This window comes from Vulpes vulpes, chromosome 12 (assembly GCF_048418805.1).
Source record: "Vulpes vulpes isolate BD-2025 chromosome 12, VulVul3, whole genome shotgun sequence".
NCBI classification, from domain to species: Eukaryota; Metazoa; Chordata; class Mammalia; order Carnivora; family Canidae; genus Vulpes; species Vulpes vulpes.
The window spans coordinates 167,316,634-167,342,253 of record NC_132791.1 but is presented as its reverse complement, the minus strand read 5'-3'; the positions used below and the strand labels follow the sequence as shown (position 1 = coordinate 167,342,253).

At 46.6% G+C, this 25,620-nt stretch overlaps 1 long non-coding RNA gene across 2 annotated transcripts in view; it reads right to left on the bottom strand.

The window, feature by feature from the left end:
* The window catches only part of LOC140594786 (uncharacterized), a 47,925-nt gene that overhangs the window by 6,785 nt on the left and 15,520 nt on the right, over nucleotides 1-25,620 (bottom strand). The window lies entirely within an intron of this gene.

Sequence of the window (25,620 nt, the reverse complement as noted above, 5' to 3'; positions counted from 1 at the left end):
ATGTTCCATAAGCTAGTGCACCCCAAAATCACCATCCTAAATCCAAGAGGGAGGTATAGCCCAACTCAGTGGGCTGACACACACTCCCCAAGATCATGCCTTCCTCTTTAAAGTTTTTTTTAAAATTTATTCACGACAGACACAGAGAGAGAGAGGCAGAGACACAGGCAGAGGGAGAAGCAGGCTCCATGCAGGGAGCCCAACGTGGAACTCGATCCCAGGTCTCCAGGATCACACCCCAGCTGAGGGCGGCGCCAAACCGCTATGCCACCGGGGCTGCCCCCTTTTTAAATATAAAATATGTGTACACACTAACATTATGTATACATGTGCACAGGAACACCCATGTTGTCCTCACTCCTTTTGGAGCCACATTCCAGCCCCTGGTGGCTTTCCCGTTCCTTGGGAATTTATGCAGCTCTGAAAGTTATAATAGCTCTGTTTCTTTAAAAGTGGCTTAACTTTTTTCGGCTATAGGGAATTTGGGGGACCATGCAACTCTCCTGTGTGATCCTGTGATGGTGCATACGTGACATCGTACATTTGACAGAGCCTCAAGAATGTCCACCACCAGCAGTGACCCTCGTGTAAAGTACGGGCTCTCCACGATGATGATGCGTCCACCTTGCACCAAGTGTGCTGTGCCGATGCACGATGTTGGTAATCAGAAAACAGGCAGGGGCGGGTAGACACAGGCACTTGGCTTGCCACTCGATTTTCCTGTAAATCTAAAACTGCTCAGAAACCTGCAGTCTAGCAATAAAAGAACCTCACAGCTGAAGTGACAGAAGGAATTTCCCTTTGCCTGCTCTCTTCCCGTTTGGTATTTCCTGGGACAGGATTTTCAGAAAGTAGAAAAGTTCAGAACAAAACAATCCCACCAAGGCACAGCGATTTTGGCCACCCGTGCATGGGCCCTTTCAGGAGGGGTCTGATCTCAGGGATGTTTCCCAGGTAGGTTTCAGCGGACAGAGGGGCGGCCACGGTGACAGGAGCCAGGCTAACTTCATCGGCGTTGCCATTTATCTTTTATTTTTACAGTAACGTCCCATTGCGCTGAGTGTAGTGACAGGATCACTATAAATAAACCAAAATCCTGTTTTCCGTCTGCAGTTGGTTAGATCCAATTCACAGCTGAATGTCAGCTTGTCAGCTGGGATTACCAGAAGGCCTCTGCCCCTGCCCACAGAGGTGAGCGCACCCGCTGAGTCTGCCTGCATGTCCAAAAACCTGGCACAGGTGACAGAGTAGGAAACCACCCTGGGGTGAACCTCCTGCCTCAACGGGGCCTCCTTGCTAGGCTTGGCCAAAAAGACAGGCCCTATCCCTGGGAGACAGACAGACACAGAGGAAAACAGAGAGGGGCCAGCTGTCCACCTGGCGTGCTCACAGGGAGCTGGTATTGGCAGCCGTGGCCCCCATAGTGAACGTGGATGCAGGATCCCCCCTGCAGCGATGGGGACGCCACCAGGTGGCGATGGGACAAACAGCTTCCGGCCCTTTGGCTCCTCTGCAGGCTGAGCTTTTCAGGGGGGTGGTCCCAGTATCTCAGATACCATGCACGGAGGGAGACACCACAAATATGTCCCTGCCACTGGTTTTGGATTTGCGTGTTCCACCGCATCATATGAACGCCAGCATGGGGAACACATCCCATATCTGATGCCCCGAGGAAAGGGACTCAGAAGACCCAGCAATGAGAACCATAGCCTGTCTCCTGCTCCTGACAGTTGATTCCAAACATCTGGCCCCAGTACCCCCCTTTTAAAATTATACCTACTCCCTGGGGCTGGGAGGGCAGAGGGATAGGATATCTAGCAGAAAAAAACATGCTTTCCCCAGAAGAGCCTCATTAATATTCAATCTTCAGACAGGACAGAGAGGATGAAGCAATGCCCAGGCACCCAGTCCTTCCATCCCCATCCTCCTTCAGAGTGATTTTCTAGACTGAGCCACGGAGGTTTCTATGGTACTGAATAGTAAACTTCTAGTAAACAGCTAGTATGATCATAAACAAGCAGTAATTGTCAGAGTGTTATGGGGGCTCCTTATGTTTATGGGGCTTCCCAGGCCCTGGCCCCTCTCACAGATTGGAAGGCTGAGTCACAGTAGGTGCGCTGCTAGGACATGGTTGACCTGGGATCTGAAGCTCACAGTCTGGCATGTCTCCACTTGCCTCCTGTCAACCGGCCACATCAGGGCTGCCTCTTGCTAAGGAACCCCAGAGCAGAGGCAACAAGTTTCACTGTACTCTTGTCTTCACCAGAACTGGCTTAGGAACAGAAAGGCCAAGGGAATGAGCTGGAACCAGAGGGGAAGTATAAAGGTAGGCTCAGTGGGCCCCAAATCCTACAAGGCTGCTCTCCCATACAGCCACTGGGTGTAGGGACATGCCAGCCCAGGGGACAACCAGCCTTGGGAGCTGTCTCCCAAAGCCACCTTCGCCCACGAAGCTTCAATGAGAAGGTGAACAGGAAATGCCCCAGTACCATACTGATAAGTCATGCCAACAGGCAGGGTAGGATAACAGGCGGGGTAAGCATGCAGCCCTTGGGGTCAAAGGGCTTGGGTTCTTCTAAGTGCTTGGGGCACACTGCTTGACCTGGAGGGGCTTCAGCTTTTTCATCTGCAAAAAGGGATCATAACTAACAGCTGGGCTCCAGGCTTGTGTGACACCAGGAAGAGAGGAGCCACTCGGCCAAAGCCATGCCTCAGCAACAAGCACACCTCCTGGCCTGGTGTCTCTTAATACCTCCCCCTAGCCTGGTCCCTCTGGGACCCCAAAAGGCTTTCATCCTGACAGCACAGCGCATGGTCTCTTCAATGGGAAAATGGGTATAAGGAAATGCTTACACTATAAAATGTGTGCAAAATTATGTAAAATAGCCAGGTGCTTACCCAAAGCCAAGAAAGACATATACCAAAACGTCTAACCCTGCCTGGTGGATGATGTTGATAAGATTACTGGTAACTCCTTTCCCTTCTACAATGTTCAGTGTCCTTACTACTTTGGTGATAAAAAAAAAAAAAAGGCAAAATTACAAAGGACAAAGAAATATAAATCAGAGGTGAACAGATGTTGTTTGCTCCTGATCCACACTCATCTCCCAAGTCCTTGGTGATGCTGAGGCCCCACAGTCATGCAGTGCAGACCCTCAGAACCCCCGGCCCCTCAAGAAGGGCCCCCTCCCATCCCTGAGGGTCCCTCCTCCACCGTGCCCAGGACAGGGGGCCCTGCAAGGCCTGCTGGAGAATGCTCCTTGGACTTACACAAGCTGTAACACCTGTTGGACCATCTGCCGAGGCCCCATCTACCCTGCCCAGCCATTGGAACATCCATGTTTTTCCATACCTTCTCTTTCTCTCTCACAATTATCAACAGCGATACAATGAGTATGCTTGCACACAAAGTAGCCTCACTTTGCGGATGAGCACACAGGGAGGGATAAAACCTGAACTACACGCCCCACCCCAACTCAAGCTGAAGCCAGAGCCTGGTGGGCCTGGGGGTCTCTGCTGTTTTGCTTTGTTTCATGTGTCTTGGGTGAGGATGAAAAGCTGTGGCACCGGCAGGCAGTGCAGCAGACCCAGCCTCCTCACATTGGGTCCCTCTCCCTCAGCTGCCAGGGCCCCCCGGCAGAGCCACAAGACTGGAAATAGCTACCACCACAAACAAACAAAAAAGTGAAACAAACAGCATTCCAGCACTGAGAGGGAATTCACAGATGGAAAACCCCAGCCCGGAAAGCCATGATGTGGCATAAAGGGGGTCGTGTGGAGGCTGCAGAACGCACTGGAAGACTTGAATTGTGTGGGGAGCCAGGCCTGCGCTCTGTCCACTGGTGTGGTCAGAGAAGGCCCAGGATGGGGCTGGCCCCCCAAGGCTGTGAGCAGACAGGAGGAGAGTCCAGGGCCTCGGCCATCAGAATAGAGGCGCCAGAGAGGCACAGAATCTAATTTTGTTCTTGCCCAGTGAACCATTCCCCTCTAGATTATCAGCCAAATAATTTTGATCGACAAAAAAGCACTTTTCCCGACCATACCTCTGGTTATTCTTCTTTCATTTTATCAGAATATGTCTCTGCCTCTCCCTCAACTTGGAATATTTTTGTTTGCTTCCTCACTCTCCTTGTTGTCCGAGAATTCCCACACACTCTCCCCGACCATCCCAACGCTCCTGTGGGCTGAGTACTTCCTCATCACTCTGCCGACCAACTCGCTGTCTAGCGGCAACCTGTGCGCCAAAAAGATCCTACCTGCAGGGCCATGCCCTGATCCATCCCACGACCGCCTCTGGCTTGGCCCTCCATATCCTGTACTAAGTGGCCTACTCCAGGGACCGTACATCCTGGTGCTTTCCATTTGTGGGAATTAGAGCACTCCAAGGTGGAGTCAGGGTCAGATTTTATGTGGGCTTCAAATTTCCAAATTACTTGCTAGATATTTTCCCCTCACCAACTTACAGCAATTTTCACAACCACAGCCATGTACAAGTGGCCACGTCTGCCCCCTCACCTTAGCCCAAGGGGCTGCCCATCTTTATATTTTTATCCATCTAAACCAACTCTGTATCTTTGTTGCACCTGAGCCCAAAGGAAGCATGTGCTGACTCCTCTGATTAACTCTGGCTCCAGTGCCCTTCCCAGTGAAGTGTGGAAGGTACCAGAGGCCAAATGGGACTCCTGGGTAAGGAATTTCATCAACCGGTCCCATGTTTATCTGTTCTCCCCATATCTCAGGCCGCAGAGGATGGAAGTGGCTGTAGCACTCTTCAGGGTATGCCCTGATCCAGCCCTGTCATCTGCCTCCGGATCCCTGAGCCAATCCATGAGCTGACTCCTGACACACCTGCCCATTTGTGGCCCACTAAGAAGGCAGCTGCAGGCCACAGGAATATACTTATAACACCATATGCTACACACCAGTCAGCAAGAGCAGGCCCAGAGAACTTTGCCTGGTAACAGAAATAGATACTAGTAAACTCATCCCACAGAAGTTCCAGCTGTAATGCGTATTAGGAAACCGAGAAGAGATGAAGGTATTGCAAAGCCTAAAACAGTCAGAGCTGACCTGGCCTGAGAGATCCAGACAGCTTCCCAGCCGAGGAAGCCACACGGGAAGTGCAAAGTGACACTGAAGGAGCATGTCGAAGGACATGGTGACTATTCAAACCATGGGAGCATGGTGAGCAGAGCCCCACGTGAGCTCAGGAGGTCAGAGGAAGGGGGCATGGCAGGTCTGAGGACACAACAGAGCAAGCAAAGGAACTTGGAACAGGTACGGCTGCAGATGTGGCTAGAAAAGAACTAGGGCAGAGAGCTCGGGGACACTCCCCCGACCCCCCGCATATTAACCATTTTGCACACTATCGCGTTCAAGCCCCAAGCCCAAAACCACCAGAAACATGGCTGCAGACAACCAAGTTAGATTTATTAGCTCGCTGAGCAGGGACAGCACAGCATGAGTAACCAAGAGCAGGTCAAATTAGAGGCAGGGAAGGGCACTTGTAGGGTTGCATGTGGCGAGTTAGTAGCAGGATGGCCGTGAAGGGATGGGTCAGGATTTGTAAGCTACACAGGTGGCTAAAAGAGCCAGGGGTGGGAGGGGGGGGGGTATGACACAGGATCAGATTTGCATTTGGTGGAAGAAGGCCGGGTTATAAATACATTTTTAATTGATGTGTAGATATTCTATTTCCATTTAGCTGTGAAACAAACCTTCCCAAACTTTAATGATTTAAATCGATGATAATCGTTTTGCGCATGAATCTGCAATTTGAGTGACTCACCTCCACAGCATCAGGTGTGGGGCCTGGAAGGCTAGGGGCCCGGGGCTGCTGGTCAGGACATCCACACATGGCCTCTCCATATGCCAGAGGCCTCCTGACCACACCACAGCAGATCTAGGCACACATGTCCCAGGAAATAGAACCCAGCAGAAGCAGTGCCACCTCATCTAGTTGACAATCTAAAGATGCAAAACATCATTTTTGCTACAATTCTTTTTTTTTTATAAATAAATTAATTTTTATTGGTGTTCAATTTACCAACATGCAGAAAAACACCCAGTGCTCATCCCGTCAAGTGTCCCCCTCAGTGCCCGTCACCCATTCCCTCCCACCCCCCACCCTCCTCCCCTTCCACCACCCCTAGTTCGTTTCCCAGAGTTAGGAGTCTTTATGTTCTGTCTCCCTTCCTGATATTTCCCACACATTTCTTCTCCCTTTCCTTATATTCCCTTTCACTATTATTTATATTCCCCAAATGAATGAGAACATACACTGTTTGTCCTTCTCCGATTGACTTACTGCACTCAGCATTATACCCTCCAGTTCCATCCACGTCGAAGCAAATGGTGGGTATTTGCCATTTCTAATGGCTGAGTAATATTCCATTGTATACATAGACCACAGCTTCTTTATCCATTCATCTTTCGATGGACACCGAGGCTCCTTCCACAGTTTGGCTATTGTGGACATTGCTGCTACAATTCTTTTCACTGAGCCTCTCACAAGGACCAGGCCATGTTCAAAGGGAGGAAAATGAGATCCCATCTTTTGTTTTGAAGCCACAAGTAGAAAAGTAGGAAGAAAGGATACAGAATACCGTGATTAGATTTGCCTTTTGAAAAGATGACTGGGTTGCCGTGCGGAGCCTGGACAGAAAGGAGAGAGGGGCGCATGCAGGGAGGCCACCAAAGTAGCTGGGATCACAGCCTAAGGTGCAGATGAGGGTGCTCTGGCCTAGGGCTGGAACCTGAGACACACAATGATGAGACTTTCCAGAGCCAAAAGTGAAGAATAATCCCTAGGTTTCTGATGGGCTTTACAATCACTTTGCCCTCACCTCCTTTTCCTCCTCTTGGCCCTTTGCATGTTCCATCCTCTCATCCAAGTACCCACTCAGTGTTGCCTCTAGGAGACTTCCCTGGTGCCTTGGCCAGCACAGTCACACCCACTGATCCCACCCATCAGTGATCCTCACCCGGCTCTCATTCTCTTTATGGCACGAACACTTAACCTGAAATTATGTGGTATGTTTGTTTCTTTACCTACTTAATGTCCGTCTCTTCTGCTGCAGCATGAACTCCATAGGACAACAGGGACCTTGTCCATTGCTCATCATATCTCCAGTGTCTTATGCCAAGTGCTCAATAAACATTTTCAAAGTCAATGAATGATAGCAGCAGTGATGTTGGGAGTCCCGTCTTCCTAGACAGATAACCCTCCGAGAAGACCAGCTTAAGGGAAGAAATGGTGACCCTTTTGGGAACATGTTGAGATTTGAGCTGACTTTGCAGTGCCCATAGGAGTTCAGAATACAGACTGAAGCTCAGAGGAGCGATCCAGGATGCATATGATAAGGAAATAAGGAAAATAAGAGTGTGGGTATAAGGGTTTGCTTGGGGAAAAAGTGCTAAGTATGAAATAAAGCAGGCCTAGAAACAGTTTTTGAGAAATCCAAACATCTCTTGGTCAAATAGAGAAGAAATGAGCACGCAAGGGGAACAGAGCAGATGCAATCAGAGAGCAAGAGTAAGATCAGGGGGTGCATGTCACAAGAGCCAAGAGAGGCAGTGTTCAGGAAGGATAGGGTGGCCACATGCCAAAGGCTGCCTGTGGTCTGAAGGCAGGTGTGAAAATTGTCTCTTTGGATAGCGATGTCTAGGTCGCTGGTGACTTTGGCAAAGTTGCCTGAGTGGGACAGTAGAAGTGGAAGCCAAATTGCAATTTGCTAAGGAGCTGAGAGAAGGTTAGTGGATGGAAACAGCAGGTATAGACAACACTCCTGAGAGACACAGCATGAAAGGAGAAAAGAGGAATCAGATGGTAGTTAAAGGATGGTGTGGGATTAATATGTTTGTTTTTTCTTAATGTGAGAATGGGTCATGCTTATACACCTTTAAAAAAAATAGTCGTTACCTGAAATTTATAATATAGATCTTTATGTGACCACAGTCCACCTTCAAATAATGTTATGTGGATTCTTAGGTAGCTTAAGATTCTTACAAGATGGGACGCCTGCGTGGCTCAGCAGTTGAGTGTCCCTGTTGGGTTTTAGAAATGTGAAGACTCCATGAAACTGTGTTTCCACAATTCACTTTGAAGTAGAAAACACCCATCCCATCCAATTACCAAGGTGATTTTTTTTTCCTGTGTCAAGACAAAGAGGAATTTGTCTAGGTTATACTCCAGGTGAGTGGAAGCTGGAAAATCCAGGCAGCTGACAATTCTGTCCAGAATTGCTTCTGACTGGCCCTGATTCTGAGCTTTGCTAGAATGTTCCAAAGGTTATTTCATCATTGTCAGATGCATTCTGGTGCCTACTCAGCCTTCTTCCTTCAAGTATTTAGGTGCTGTGGTATCCAGGAGAAATTCAATGCCAGGGTTCAATCCATCTCACTTAAATTGTTAAAACACCGGTTTTGGACTGTAGTGAGAGTTCTTCAAGCCACCCCCTTTGACCGAGGACATATTCCATATCACCAACTGCCCTGTCCAGAATACGAAGGCCAGCCAAAAGATCATCTCAAAACTCTCCTGCTGATCTTGACTAGACAATTTCCCAGGTCTACTGCCCTGCTAGGGCAAGGACACAGGAGTTACCACAGCTCCCTAAATGTCACATTTGGTTGATCAGAGCATAAGTCAGTCACAGGATGTGTTACCATGTGCAACCATGTTCTCAACATGCAGTCCTCCTCGCCATGACTTACTAGGCTAACCCTCTGAAAGCCTGGGATTCAGGCAGGGTGATGATCGGCAAGTGGGATGCAGTGAAGCAAGGAGCCTTTCACCACTGCTGTGCACGCACCCACCTGATCCTCCAGCAGGTTCCGGGATCAAGCTGGAGCGCTGTAAGAATGAACAGCCAGTGTGCGTGTGGGAACCAGGAAGCACCAGGTGCTGCTGCTAAATAACTGGGTGGATGGCTCGTTAAGGCAAAAGACTGCATTTGAGCAATCTGTGAAACTGACTTTCCTGGTCTGGACCCTGATGTCTAACCCTTACGACTCTCTGAAGTGAGGGTATATCCATTTCCATTTTGCAGAGGAAGAAACAGAGACTCAGTTACGGGACTCGTTCCAAGTTTCACAGCTACTGGCAAGTGACTGCTGGGATTCAAATCCAAATAGCTTCAGGATCATGACTTCTCCCACCCAAAATGCTGATAAATAATAAATTACAAGCTCCCCATGGGACCAGTGTGGATTCTAAAAACGTGAGATTTAAGGGGGAAATGGACTTAAGATGTTTCTGACTTTCACAAAACTAATTCAACTCTCACAATGGTAATCCTCTTTCCCAAACTCCTCAGCAAAACTTTTTCATCAAGCCCTCAGTAATTAGGGATAGATTACAGATTAGGTGTGAATTGGTATTACACATCTGTGTGGCAATTTAGCAATGTGCATCACGAATTTCAAAAAGATCCATACTAGTTGGTTGAGGTGACCTTATAATTAATTCCCCAGGGGGATCCCCTGGGTGGATCTGTGGTTTGGCTCCTGCCTTTGGCCCGGGATGTGATCCTGGAGTCCCAGGATTGAGTCCCATGTCGGGCTCCCTGCATGGAGCCTGCTTCTCCCTCTGCCTGTGTCTCTGCCTCTCTCTCTCTCTCTCTCTCTCTCTGTCTCTCTCTCTTTCTCTGTCTATCATGAATAAATAAATAAAATCTTAAAAAATAATAATTCCCCAAATCAGGACCCTTGAGAGCAAAGGGACTGTATGGGCAAGCCGACCTGAGCCAAGCAGATCAGGGACAAGGAACCACCCTGAAGAAGTTCATTTGTTCAACCATCATTAACTAATTCATAATTATCAGTTGTGTACCTGCTATATGCCAAATAGTCACAGCATGTATGCTGAAGGACCATCATAGCAGTGTTGATTTTAAGAGCAATAATGAGAAAACCACCTAAATGCCCATCGCTAGTGATATAGTTAACATTCTGGAAGATCCAGATGATAGAAGACTCTGCAGATATTAAAATTCAAGTTTTCTCATAATGAATCAATAGGAAACATAAAATATTAAATAAATAAATGTATGAAACAACTTATATTTAGCATGATCCTAATTTTATAAGGATATATAAATATTGTGTGTTTGTGCACAAATAGACAAAAATTACAGGCAGTGTATCAAAAGGGTGATGGTAGGTTTCTCAGGATAATAACATTGAGTGATTTCTATTTTATTCTGTGTGGTTTTATTCTTTCTGTATTTTTTAGTCTTCCACGTGTTTTAGCTGGAGGACCAGGACACAAAGTATCACTGGCTGGGTGGAGAGAGATGCGTTTTGCGGTGCACGGGGCAAATGCTTCCACCTCAATCAGGCTTGCATCTGTAGTCTGTGTGTGGCCTTGGACAGGCGATGCCGCCCCTCTGAGCCTCTGTTCCTAATCAACAGACTGGGAACAATGACCGCGCCTTCTCATCGATCTGCTGAGCAGCACCTGTCACCACTCCTCCCCAGCCTGTCCTTGTCCCAGTGTCGCCATCTTGGTCACTGGCTCTCGGATCCAGGCTTTCCATCTCACAGAAGAAACTAAAGCAGAGGGAGCTGATGTCTGCAGTTCCTGCCACATGACAACTGCACGGACGTTCCACTTAATCCAAAAGTGGCATCTTCCTGCCAGCAACAGTGAGCCCTCAGAGCCCCAGGCCTAGACTCTGCTGGGCACTGCCTCTCTTCAGCATCAGTCACATGTCAGAGATCTTTGCTGAGTGGACTTCTGGTTGAAATCCAGTTGTGCAGCCCACTACTTTACTTCTAAGATCTAGGGAGACATAATTTACTTTTTTTTTCTCTGCCTTGGTTTCCTTAGATGTAAAGCGAAAATAAAATATGAACCTTCCTTCTGGAGCAGTTGTGTGGATTAAAAAAAATAGTACATGAGAACACTCAGAACCATACCTGGTGTGTGGCACATGTGTGACCCGTGTTCACTACCTGTGGCTGGTGCTCCCTCTGTTCATTTGGGGTGCTCGTAAGTCTAAGGAACCCAACTATCATCAGGATGCCCACAGTAAGCACGTCTAAAACCATGCATTTGTGAATGGAAAAATGCTCCTTTGCAGTTCCCACTCTGATTAGAATTATTTCTTTTTAAAAATTTTTAATGTGCTAAAGCGCACATAACATAAAATTTAGCATTAGTGTTATTTAACACATCCACTACATTGTGCAACCATCACCCCTACTAAGTTCCAGAACATTTCGTCCCACAAAAGGAGACCTTGTACCCATCAGCAATCACTCCTATTCCCCTCCTCCTGCCCCTGGCAACCACTGATCTGCTTTCTGTCTCTGAGCTTACCTATCCTGGACCTCTCCTATACATGGAATTCTACAATATGTGGCCAATCTGACTGGCTTTCTTTACTTAGCAAAATGCTTTCAAGGCTCATTTACATCATAGCATTTGGCAGCACTCCATTTCTTTTCCTGGCAAAGTAATATTTCATCGTACGGATAGATCACATTTGTATATCCACTCACCTATTGATTAACATTTAGATTGTTTCCACCTCTTGCCTATGAGGACTAATACTGCTGTGGACATCATTGTACTCGTTTTTGCTTGAATTCCTGTTTTTGTTTCTCTTGGGTAGATACCCAGGTGGAGAATGATGGGTTTGGGAGTAACTCTGTCTCTAACTTGCTGAGGAGCTTGCAGACTGCACCATTTTACACCCTCACCAGCAATAGATGAGGGTTCTGATTTCTGCACATCAGGACTGTTTCCAGACAAGACCCTTGTAGGGTAGGCCCTTGTCAAAAGCAGCGTCCAGCCAGTCTCCCTTCCAAAACCTCTGCTCCCCCACAGAAGACTCTGCCTTAATGGACTGTGGCATGGCACCATTTAGAAGAGCCATGGAAAGGTTCACATGGTCACAGTGTGAAGATATTTCTGGCCTGCCTGGCAACACACCTGTGAGGAGAACAGCGAATCCCACCAGCCCCCAGGATGACCAAGTCTCCACACCTCAGCCTCAGGAGCAGCAAACACACAAAGGGCACTGGACGCTTTAGAGACAGTCCCTGCGAACACATGTGGCTCTGATCAGACATGCTGTGTGCAGTGTCCTGTCCATCTACAACTTCTTATTACTGACGAAGTATCCTCCCCTCTGAGCTCGCTATGCCTGAATGGAAACAGTAGGTTCGATGGAACTCAGTTTGGGCTCTGTCACAAACTCAGTAGCTCTGTTCTGTGGCAAAATGTGTGGGATGTGTGAAAACAGCAACTCCCTCAGGCCCTGGATCCCCCCCATCTCAGAAGTGGGTTTTACCAAACTCACAGAAACAGAGAATGGAAAGGTGGCTTGCCAGGAGCCGGGGTGGGGGCTTGAGGGGGTATGCTGGACAAAGGGAAGGGACTTCCTGTTATAAGAGGAGCAAGTTCTGGGGGTTTAGGAAACAGCATGGGGTCTACAGCTAATGATACCACATTGTATAATTGAAAGTCCCCAATGCCGTAGATCTTAAATGTTCTCACCACACACACGTAACTATGTGAGGTGGCGGGTGTTAACTAACCTTATTGCAGTGATCACATCACAATACATACACACATACCACATTATCACACTGTAAACTTAAACTCACACAGTGTTGTATGTCAATTATATCTCAATAAAACTGTAAAAAAAATAAAAGTGGGTTTTACAATTCAAAGGAAATCCAGGTTAGCGCTGGAAGTAGATTTCCCCATAACAGGCCAGAAGAGGGCTGCATGGCACACCAAGCTCGGGGTGGGAGTCTGTTAGAAATGCAACCTCTTACGTCTTGTGGGATCAGAATCTGCATCTAAACTTGGCACGCAGGCAGGCTCTGTGCATGGCAGTTGGAGAAACACTGCTGAGGAGTATGTGTAGGCTCTGGAGTGATGCTGAACTCGAACCCAGACCCCCTGACCACTTGCTGTGTGAGTTGGAGCAGGTTCCTCAATCTCGCCAAACTTTCCTTTTCATCCATCTGGTAAAAGGCATCCAGGAGCATTCAATTACTTTGATAACTTTCTGCTTCAGATTCATCTCACGGCATGTGTTTTAGTTCTTACTGCTGCAGAACCAATTACCTCCAAGTTTGCAGCTTACATTGATAAATGGTCCTATATCCCACAGCATTTTCAAATACACCCTTGAGGGCCATAAATTTTTAAATCCTACTCATAATTATCTGAGCCCATCTGACTGTATTTTGCACATAAATAAAATGTTTCACTATGCGTTAAACTTCTCAGGAATGTGACTACTGTGTACATGACAGGGGTGGTATTCTACTTATTGAAAACTTTCTCAGGGCTGATCACCATGTCAGAAAAACATATCACCAATGGCAAAGTCACCAACACACCTCCAATCCGCATTTGTAGATATTGCTTCCCCAGTGCTATAATGTATAGAGTAAATTTTCATCTCAACCTTAGAGCTGCAATTTTATGAAGCCCATTCAATTTAAGGAAAATGCCTGCCATAGTTCTCATCCAAATTAGTTCTACTTTCTAACTGAAAAAAAAAAATGTCTTCCTTATGTCCATTCAAATGTGTTAGTAGATGCCTCCAAACACAATTTTATATTGGAATTTTAATTCTAAGGTGGAAAGAAGACAGGTGATGAGTTAAATAGGAATGAAGAAGGATGGATGGATGGATGGATGGATGGATGGATGGATGGATTGGAGGATGACAGGATTAATGGATGGTTGGATGATGGACTAATGGATCAATGGATAGATGGATAATGGCCGGATGGCTAGATGGATAGGTAGATGATGGATAGATGAATGGATGAATGATGGATGGATGGATGGATAGATGATGGATGGATGGATGGATGGATGGATGGATTGGAAGATGACGGGATGGATGGATGGATGGTTGGATGATGGATGGATGAATGGATGATGGGTGGATCACTGGATGAATAGATGGATAGATGGACAGATGATAGACTGATGGATGAATAGATAGGCAAAGAATATACCTTTACCTTGATCTTGTCATTTGGATAAAAAAGGCTTAGATAAAACATCTTAGGGAAGCTCTCTTTGCTTTTCTCCCCTGAGGACCACCCCTGAAGACCATGTACTCTAAAGGCCCCTTTTGTCTCAAACCATGAGATAATTTATCACAATATTATTCTATGCTTTTCTTCGGTAAAATAGAAGAGCACTATGAAGGAGGGGTGAAAAAAAAAGAGGAAGGGAGGCCAGCTCAATTCTATGGAAGTTGATTTCTTAAACTATCCATATTCAAGTAACATCTAGAAACCTTGTGTACCCCTGGGGGAGCTAGAGCTTTCGTATAACATCCTATTATGTGTTTGTAACATCCTGTCCTATGGTATCCCTCATGCTCCACAGAACATATTGGACAAGCCACTGATCCAGTTAAGCCCCATTTGCTATTCTCCTGGACACAGAACCCTCAGACTCCCATCTTCCCCTGTGCACACACAGCAATCACCTGAAAGGCAGATGCAGGGCATAGCCTTCTCCCAAGAAGTGCTCAGGCACTGAACTCCTCCTCGGGCCTCCCCACTGAAGAGCAGCTGGGGCCAGGGCAAGACAGCCAGGGCCAAGGAAGGAAGAGCAGAAGGCTGGTACAGTTGAGGGAAGATTTGGACAATGATCTCCACCCTCCCTGGTCCATGGCTCCGGAACCCAGGCCTCATCCTGAGGCCTCTATCTCCAAATATGCAGCCAGTCCCAAATCCTGCTGGCTACAGCGTGGCCTGTCCTGGGATTATCACACCCTCCAGGGTCAGCCGGTCTCCCTGCCAGACTCAGGAGAAGAAAGGACCAGGATCCGTGGGCTCTTGCTACAGAGGATACATAGTGATGCTCCACCATGAGGCCAGGGCACAGGTTTTATTGTGCTCTGGGGATGCCAGGCTGTCTAAGGTTATGGGCTATGGCCAAGGCTCCCTGCCTTTCACCAGGACCCCTTCGGAAACTAAACAGATGCCTATGGAGGCTGTTTATGCTGCATGAGAAATAACAATTAGGCAGCTGGGAGGAAGAATGGGTGCTTGGAGAAAGTCTGACTGCAAAAGGCCAGAACCAAACAGAGCTCACTAGTAAACTTCACCAGGGAAGGGGCTGGGGAGCAAAGAAAGAATCAGTCAGATCGGTTTTTACGTTGCAAGAGCATTTGCTGAGGGAGGAAGTCAGAATGTGTTTGCATGTGCTCCATTTACGAGAGGAACCTGCACATTTATAGGCCCCTGTACGATGCTTGCTGAATATCGTGGTTTGTTTTGTTTTCCCAGCTAAATTATAGATGTGCTTTATTTGGTGGAATATATGGACGTGGTTTTATTTGCTGGGGGGTATGGCACCCTCAGACGTGAAGGCTGGGGGACTCCTAAGAGATTTGTTCGTTCCCTCTGCCCCCCACCGACCTCAGACTGAGGAGCACATAGCTGCCTCCCACCAGCACATCACACCTATGCTGAACCACCAAGTATTTTCTGTTTTTTAAAAAAGACTTTAGTTTGGAAAATAGTTGCAAGTCAAATGGTCTTTCACCTAGATTCACTCTTTAACACGTTGGCACCGTAGCGTTCACACACGGCCACATACCCTCACATACACTTGTGCACACACCACACACACGCACACACACACTCGTGTGCACACCATACCCACACACACTCGTACTCATGCGCACAATACTCGCCCCCACACGGCCAAACACCCACACACCCACTCCTGTGCACACTACACACCCCACACAGCCACATACTCATACACACTTGAGAGCGCAGTCCTTATTCCCACAAGGCTACACACTCACAGACTCATGCACACAGTCCTCACACACATCCCCACATACACACTTGAACACCCATTACACACCCCTACATGGCTACTCACTCACACGATTGCTGAACCTGGAGAGAGTACTTTGCAGACATCATGACCTCTTGCCGGCTCTACTGTAGTGTGGGGTGAGCACAACGAGAGTCTCTGACAGAACCATGGCACAACTGTGAAATTCAGAAAGGTGTCACTGACATGCAGCTGCCACGAAGTGCATGAGGCACTTTCAGATTTCCCACAGGTCCCGCGACCTCCTCTGCAGCAGTGTTTTCCAGCCTGGGGTGACATTCTCCACGCTGTCCCATCCAGTCAGCCTCTTTTACCTGGACACACCTCTCCATCTTCCCGCCTCTCATGACATTGGCACTATTGCAGGGTACAAGCCAACCATCTGGTCAGAAATATAATTTTTAAAAGTCAGCTACATTTGCATTCCTCGGACTCTGAGCTGAGCCTTGCTCCCTGGTAGAAAGGAGACCTTCCCATGTGGTTGGGAGTTGTTAAGGACCCATCTGCATCCAGCAAAGACGTTTATTCTCTGTTACCTTAAAGAACTAACCCTACAAGTGGATATGCTGTAGTGCTGAGTGTAAGGGCTTGGTCCTTAACTCCCTGCAGCTGCCACTCATGCCCGCCCTTCAGTACAGGGTGACCCCCAACTCATCAGCTGATGGGAGCTAACCCTTCACTGGAACACCCAGCCATGACTTTGTAAGGACGTGTCTACGCCAGACCTCTTGCATTCCGTCTGAAGTTCTGTCAACTTCAGACTCCTTGTTGCTTCCAAATGGAGCAATCCTGAGGACTACCCGACCCACCTCCTACCACACAATACAATCCTGAGGTCTTTTGCTCAAGCAGATCCTGCTACCGAGGCAGGATCACACACACTAAGCTTCTGAAGCTCCTGCTTGCTTGGAAACTGGATGAAAACGGGATTCCATGTCCATATTGATCTCGCCTATCTTACTCTTGGGTGTAATCTTGACCTTGTACCTGGTTCATTTTCTGACCGCAGTGACTCAGTGCTCATAAAACATGTCAACTCTGTAACCCAGGAGCAGGGTATTTTTTCCATAAAATATCTCCCAGGGTATGAAACAAATATTTAAAACAGAGCTTTTCTGTTGGAGATGAGGAGCCCCCAGCCCACAGGCCCTCTCCTCTGTTCTCTCTGTGACCCTCCATCACTGCCACAGAGTGCCAAGTGCTGCGTGGGAAGAACCCAGCTGAAGAACCTTTTTTCTAGGATACTGTGTGGGGAGCCCATGCGTGGTATAGGACAAGGTATGTTCCAGAGCCCAGAGAGGCCAGCACGTTTCCCAAGTTCATTTACCTTTACTCTTGCAGATTTACCAACCATTTACAAGAAAAGGCATTTATTAAGCAACTATTCCTCTTGGACCAACCTCAGGGCTCACAGACCCAGAGGAAGGGAACCCAACCTGTGGTGCCACCTCCTGCCCTGTCAGGATTCCCTTCCCTTAACTCCTAGGAAGGAACACCGGGGAAGCAGATGCAGACTGCAGACTGCGGGCCATATTTGTTTGGAATTTGGTTCTTGGTTTTGTTTTTGTTCTGTTTTGTTTTAACATACCTCTCTGAGCACTAAAGTCTGTGAAGATGGCGCTCTCTAGGGAAGCTTACAGAAAGCACTTCCCAGGTAGCATGGGTCCCAGGAAAAGCCCAGGTCTGAATGGTGGTCCCAGCACATTACCCTGTAGGCTGCTCCAGAGCTTGGCGAGTACTCAGGGCCCAGCCCAATACTTCACATGTGACCACAGTCAGAGAGCAGTGGGATGAGGAGATAGAGGGTCTAAGCCCCACAGAGGAAGCAGATGCCACCAGCCTTTTCCCCTTCCCCAGGGACTCAAGCAGAGAACGTGGCACACAATGGCAGCATTTCTATCCTTTTAGCAAGTGCCAAGAGCTCACGAGTCAGACAAATTTGTTCAAGTCTCCGTTCTGCGAATGACTAGTTGTGTGATCTTGGGCAAGTTACCTACCCTCTCTGAGGCTTTGGCTAAATAACACACCCAAGAGCAATCACACAGGTTTCTTGGAAAAGATTAAATGGGATAACATATATAAAAAGCTTAGGAAAGTAACACCCAGCCCTCAATCAGTGTCCACTGGTATTAAAACAATCAGGAATTCAGGGAGGGGGAAATGCACGTGAGAGAGGGAGGAACTGCTATGTTTCCGTGATACACTGTATATGCTGGTGTGTTGGTCAGATACACACCATTATGGAACCTCAGCTTTCCAGATCTGGAAGTCTGTTCATACACAGACATTGTGTCCATATGTTCAGATATACACCAGTCACTGGAGCCCCAGCTATCCTAAGATCTAGTAAGGAATTTTCATCCATAAACACTGTGTACACATGTTTGGATCTACATTGTATTACTGAACCCCCAGCTGTTTTTTAATCTAGGAAATACTTTTCATACATATACAGTAAATATATAGGATCAGATCAAATTGTACCATGTGAACCCCCAACTATTCTATGATTTAGGAAGCTTTCAATTACATAAAATTAACATGAAATGTAAAATATAAATATATTTTAATAGTACAAAATACAAAAATATAAAATTTCTATATGTGCAGATATAATTGTATCATTGATCCTTCCAAGCTGTCTTACAATCCAAGAAGCAGTTTTCATATCTACTCACTGTAAACATATGATTGGACACATCCTGCATTGCTGGATATCTCCCCATGTTATCCTATGACCTAGGGAGAACTGTTCATTCGTATACAGTATTTCTATATGTTCAGGACATAAACACAGGTGTCATTCCATGTACTTAGGCCTTCTTTAATATCTTTCAACAATATTCCATAGTACAAGTTTTGTGCTCCTTAGCTCACGTTATTCCTAAGTATTTTATCCTTTTTGATGCTATCGTCAGAATCATTTTCTTAATTTCATTCCCAGATTTTTCATTGCCACTGTATAAACACAACTGATTTTTGTCTATTGACCTTGCATTCTTACAGCCCTGCCAAACTCTTTATTAAGGCTGAGCTGAAGATCAAAGGAGCCCGTGTTCCAGAATCACCACGTGGAGAAACACCAACTGATCCACAGTTAAGTGCGCATGAGCAAGAAACAAACCCTCACTGTGTTAGACCCCGAGATGGGGGCTTTCGTGCACAGCAGCTGCCATCACCTTTACTGACACAGCCTCCTGCTCAAATGCTACTTCCTTTCTGGGTAACCCTCTCTAAATTAGGAAACGCCCTTGGTTCTCTTTTTTATTTGTTTCCTTGTTAGCTTTATTAAAAATTGTAATTCTTTAGTGACTTGCGTCATTGATAAAATGTCTTTCTTCTCCTAAAGGCAGGAGCTATGTTTACCTCATTCATCACTCTACTGCTTGTGTATAACAAACTAAGCAGGAGCTCAGCAAATATCTATTGAGTTGCATGAATACATGTTTTTCTCCTCTTGTTTGGCCTTTGCTGCCTGTTGGGAGCATTTCGAGGTGCCAGGCAATGGCTGAGGGCTTCATGGGCATGGCGAGCCCCCAGGCACGCTTCTAAGACAGCAAATTTTATTCCCTGCCATGATCCAGGAAAGGCAGCATGCCCACTGCTACTTCCTAACAAGAGACAGAGTCAGGATTTGAACTGGAGTTTGAACATACTCCTCCACTAGACATCCTCTCTGCAAATGAGACTTCCTGACTGTTTTCACAAGATCTTGTTCTGCAGGTGGCCCTTTAGCTATTTCAAGTCCTTCTAGGAGAAGTGCAGACCTAAAAGTTTGGGGGTCCCCACAGCTGTTAAGACTCCAACCAGGAACCACTCAGTGGTGGTTGGAGTGTGGAGGGAGTGCTGGAGGACTGGGAGTTTTGCTTTCTTTGCCTGACTCCCCTGTGATGCCTTGGTTTAGCTTATACATGAGCAAAAGGGCTGAGAGGCTAAATAACACGCCCAAGCTACTACTAGATGGCCGAGTTCAGACTGGATCACAGGTCTGACCTGACTTTTGTCTCCTCCACACACAATCCGGTGTAAACAGGTGTGTCTGGATGACAGCACATCACTTGGCAATAGCAGGAGCACATTCAGAATGTCCTCAGAATTTACTGGCCGCCAGTCTGGGAAATACCTTTTGCAAACATACACTTAAAAGTTTTGCACAAGAGTAGAATATAAAACACCCACATATAAATATCTACGTCTCTCCTCTCAGTCTTTAATGCCACACTCACTCTGATTTATAGAAGCATTTCCTTGCAATAGGATATGCCGGAAAGTTTGAGCCTAGCTCAAAAAAAATTGAAGTATGTTAATTTCAAGGCAAATTAATTAAAATGCAATCCAAGCTCTTTGGAAATGACACAGAAACAGTACTCAATGCTTGGTGTCTGTCCAGACAGAAACAGACCCTCCGGCCTTCTCCAGCATGGAGACAACTTCATTCTGTCTCATTTTCATCTGGGACTTTTGATTTCCTCGTTCAAGGAGCTCAGTGTGGGGTATCACCTAGCACTTTTGTTGTTAGTATTCCAATCCTTTCATCCTTTCAATAAATATTAAACATACAGAGTGCTGAGTCAGGTGGTATTTCATTCAGAGTCCCAGCAAGAATCAGATGGCACATTTAAAAGAGGGAATTTGAGTACAGTTAACAAGGGGACTGCTGAAGGTATGGGCAGAATGTAAGGAAACCACAGGGACAGTGCAGATGCCCCAGGGCTGCAGGGAGGGGAGGCAGCAGGCACCAGAACCCAGGCAAGGTAGCAGCAGAGTGAGGGCCACCTGACCAGAGCTGTGGCCAGGGGTAGAGGAGCTTGGCAGAAGAAAGCTAAAGGAACAAATACCCCAACCTCTCTCCTTCTACCTTCGGGTCCCTGCCAGGCCTCATTGGCCAAACCCACGCTGAAAGTGGAGAGTAAGGATGCCACTGACACAGACCACACCATCAGCCTCCTGGAGCACAGAGCAGGGTGAGGAGTGAAGACCAGGTCCCCAGGGCCAAGAGAAGACGTCCAGCACAAGTGGTCTCACCTCTGCCTCTCCTTAGATGTGTGCCCCTGACATACCACCTACCCTGTATGCGCCTCAGTCTGCTCTTCTGGAAAATGGAGATAAGACCATCCCAGCACTGGCAACTTTGTTGTGAGGATTCACAGTGAGCCTTCAGCCAGTCATGGCTGCTGGTGGTTCAGGATGTCACGGGCTTGGAGGCATGCAAGGCTCAGTTATTAAAACAGAGCTCACGTCTTGGCCCTTTCTCCCCTGTGCTCACCTAAACACACTCTGAGACCTCAAAGCTGCATCACGCTCCACAGGCCATGAGGATAATAATAATGATGAGGCATCAGTAATATAACCACCTAAGAGGATTGTTGCAAGGATAGAATGAACTCATGCATGTCAAGCACTTAGAATAGCACGTGAATGAGAGAATCTAACAGGACCGAAGAAATGGCCCCAAGTTTTCCCAGCCTCTGAAATGAGATGTTGCTCCTCCCACCATGGGGCAAAATCTATTTCCCTGTTCCTCGAATTCAGGCTGGTCAGCCACGGCTTTGGCCAAGAGATTAGCCGAAGTAGCCACAGCTTTGAATGCAGGCCCCCCAGGGTCTTGTGCTCTTCCTCCAGAACCTATACCCATGGGTGGGCGAGGGAGCCCCAGCAGGGATTAGCCACCCAAGGTGAAACAACACGCAGCCACAGATGCTGAAAGAGCCCCAGCAGGACCAGAAGGACCTGCCAGCTGAGGCCAGCCCAAACTGCTATACTGAGTGAATAAACAGAGCTGTTTGAAACTGCTATGTTTGGGGTCATTTGTTATGCAGTGAGAGCTCACTGACAAGGGAAGTGATCAACCATTGCTAGCGGGCACTGTTATTGCTACACCGGTAGTGATATCAGTCAGGCTGCTTGGACCCTGGGTCATCTGTCCCATGAATATTGGTACTGTTCTCAGGGCCACCACCTTCTCACACATTATCTCATTAAATCTTCATCACAACCCTTCCAGGTAGTGTTGTGGTCTGCATTTTACAGCTGAAGAAATGACTTCAGCAAGAGACCTGACACTCATCCAGGAAGCAGAGAGCCAGAACAGGGGCCAGAGCCTCATGTTCACCACAGTCATTGCCGGCCTCTTGGGTTGGTCACTGTCCTGATCTTTCCTAAAGTATGGCATTATCTGAACACTTTAAATTTTATTTTAATAACTTTGTTATTATAAGATGAAAAGTGACAGGAATGTCTGTATGGTATTCTTTCAACCCTTGGCTCAACAACCCAACTCCTACCTTGTGTTGGCCTGCACTCTTTCAGTGACAAGAGACTCACATGATATCAAGATCCCATCTGTTCCCCTGCCTATGGCTCTGCCCTTCTGTGCTGATGACGTCCCAGTAATGCCAGCAGAAGTGCTACAGCCAGCTCTGACTGGTGACCTGGGTTGCATGCTCATCCCTGAGCTGACCCATATGCTCTGGGGGTGAATAATGGTTATTGATAGGTCTTGGGAAAGTGTCCAACCCTGGAACGTGATGGAGGGCCAGCTCAGCCCAACTGTAAGGAAGGAAATTAGAGAAAAGGGTCTCCTCTGGGAAAGTCAGGATGCCATTGGCCAAATACAAGGGATAGACCTATATAACCCCACCTCTGGCCTCTGGACTTGCCCCATCCAAGAACAGTCTGAAACTCCCAGAAGAGGAACAAGCCAACCACTTGACCACATGTAATTCTGGAACCGTGTAGGTCAGAAGATATCACACTACAAAGGATCTGATTTCTGGATTTATTAAGTCAATCACAAACTATTTTAGCCCCTTTTCACTGCACTAAAGTGGCGGTAGATCCCTCAGTGAGCCACAAAACTTCCAGGAGCTCAGTTTCCTTGTCTACAAATTGAAGATTAATTACAAACTCAAGAAGAACCATAGACACAAAATGACCTAGACAAAGGTCTTGGCCAGATTTTTCATTTCTTTTTCAGTGCTTTTTTAAATATAGCATTTCACAAAGTGGAGCAGAAAAGATACAACATTTTTCTGGTTTGCTTAAATTCCTAAATAGGAATCCTTCTCACACCTCTGCTTACATGGTGCTAACCTCCACTTCCTGGTCACTTCTCAACACTTTTCCTGTCTTTGGAAATTGGTATTTCTTGGAGGACAGTCTGATTATCGGGAAGAATCATAAACGGATGGCTTTGGTTCATTTCTCTAGATCAAAAGTACTTCCAAGAATCAGGTAAGAAAGTGTCAAGTCAAACGTTAGCCTCTCGATTAGCCACAAAGCTCCAGGAGAAAGGATAAATTTGTGTCACAAATCAAATCATTATAGTGTATCATTTGAAAAGGCATCTGGAGAGACGATGTCCCAGGGTTCACCCTTCCCTGAAGCGAAGCCAGAGCAGGAACCGCAGCCCTGGGACAGCTGATAGGTCTCGGCCACCACTCTGGGCCCTCCAGCAGCCCCGGGAGATGGCACCATTCCTGTCCCCACCTTGAAGGGGACAGAGCCAAGACTGGAGGCCCAAGGAGGTAACCCAGCACAAAGGGGATAGGCAAGGAAGGCAAGACAAGCAGGAAGGAAAGAGGGCAGGCAGGAAGGAAGAAACTAAATTGCCTCTAAATTTCCACGGTCTCCCTTCCTTACTTTCCGTTTTCCCTTTGGAAGGGGTAGACACAGTCACTGCGGAGGAGGAATGGGCACTTCTGCAGCAGGAAGGGAATTGCTTCGTTTACTTTACTCTCTTTAGCTCTATGATTACAGAATGCTGGGTTCTCACACAGCAAACTCTTTTCCTTGAAAAATTTGTCACTGGAATAGTCCTAGGAGGGCTGCCATCCAGACCTGCCACTGTGTGCATGGCTGGCAGCTTCACTGCCCTTTCAGTTTTCAAAGCAGGGAAATACAAAGACCGCTCGCTTGTTGTCCCTCCCAGCCACCATCATATTAATATTCATTCCCTCCTTTCCTCATTTTACTGTTTGTTTTACAGAGACACAGTGTCTGAAAACTCCAGTAACTCTAGGACACACTTTTCCAGTGAAACCGAGCTACTTTCCACTTTCATATCTGAAAATGAAGTAAAATCCTCCTTCAAAAGAATTCTCATCCAAATGGAGAGTGGAGGTGGAAACCTCACCCACTCATCCAAGATCCATAAACACATGCCTCTTTCCCAGAGCCCCATATGATACAGCTCTTCCTCTGAGGAAGAATCCAGGAATGGACACTGGGGCCAGGGAATAAGCAAGCTATTCTCTCCTTCAAGAATGCCAGCTGAACTCACACCCTCAAGGAAAATCCAGAGGCATTTGGGGACCATTGCTCTAAAGATCAATGGAGAAGCAAAGATTTCTTATATAGGACAGAAAAAGCACTAAACAAAAAGGAAGATCACTAAATTGTACTGCATCAAAATTAAAAACTTCTGTTTATCAAAAGATAACAATTTTTTAAAGTAACCTCTACACCCAACGTAGGGCTCAAACTCACAACCCCGGCATCAAGAACTCTGGGAAACGAACAAGGGGTGGTGGAAAGGGAGGTGGGCGGGGGGTGGGGGTGACTGGGTGACGGGCACTGAGGGGGGCACTTGATGGGATGAGCACTGGCTGTTATGCTATATGTTGGCAAATTGAACTCCAATAAAATAAATAAATAAAAAACAAAAAAAGAGTTCCACACTCCACCAACCGAACCCACCAGGCACCCTTAAAAGATAACAACTTTATTAAGTAGAACCGTAAGCTACAAATGGGAGAGTGTGTTTGCAATTCACATATGTGAGAAAGGACTCAATATAGAAAGAACGTCTACAAATCAATAAGAAAAAAGACAAAGCAGTTGAGTAGAAAATAGGCTAAAACCTTGAAGAGGTTTTAGCAAAGGATGTAACTTTTGCTTGCAAAGTTACAACTTTGCAACTTGCAAAGGATGTAAATGGTCCATAAGCATGTGAAAAAGCACTAAACATGCCTTCCCACTGAGAAAATGCAAATAACGAGATAACACTAACGCCCACCAGAATGGCTGAAATCCAAAGATTTGATGTCAACTGCCCTGGAAGCATCGAGTTGCTGTACCTCCCAGCCGCCAGTGAATGGTGCCACCATTCTGGTTAACTGCCTGTCGATTTCTACAATATGAAATACACAGCCACCTCATGAACAATCCTGTTCCTGAGTGTGTGTGCATATGAAATGAAGGCACTCAAATCCTTGATTCAGGGTCTGCTCCTGAGAGCTCCTGAGTCATTTCCAAAAAGACTAGCAGTTAGGGAAAGGGTTCCAGGGTCAGATGGACTTAAAATTAAATGTGAGTTCTTCTAATCCTGGCTCTGTAACAACAAATGCGGTACTTAAACTTTACTTTCTTCACCTGTAAAATGGCCATAATATTGGAACCAACTACAAGGTTTCTGCAAGGATGTAGTGAGCTAATGCAGCCAGGGCACATTTCACTATGCTTCCCATACCATCAGCACTTAAAAATGCTTAATAATATTTCATCATCAAAGTTTGGAATCCAGTTATGTTCATTGTACAATACAGAAAATTCAAGTTCTCTCTATATTATATACACGGCTCTTGTTTTTGTTTTTGAGAGTTTAAAAGAAACTCATCTGTAATTCTACTTGGAACAAAGGATGTTGGGGAAAGTAGTTCTTGGGACATCTGATTATAACATAATAACATAAAAAAATGCTAAAACACTGGTTTTCATGGACCACAGGCTGTGAGAAATCAGGTCATTCTTAGAACAGCAAATTCATTTCGTCTCTC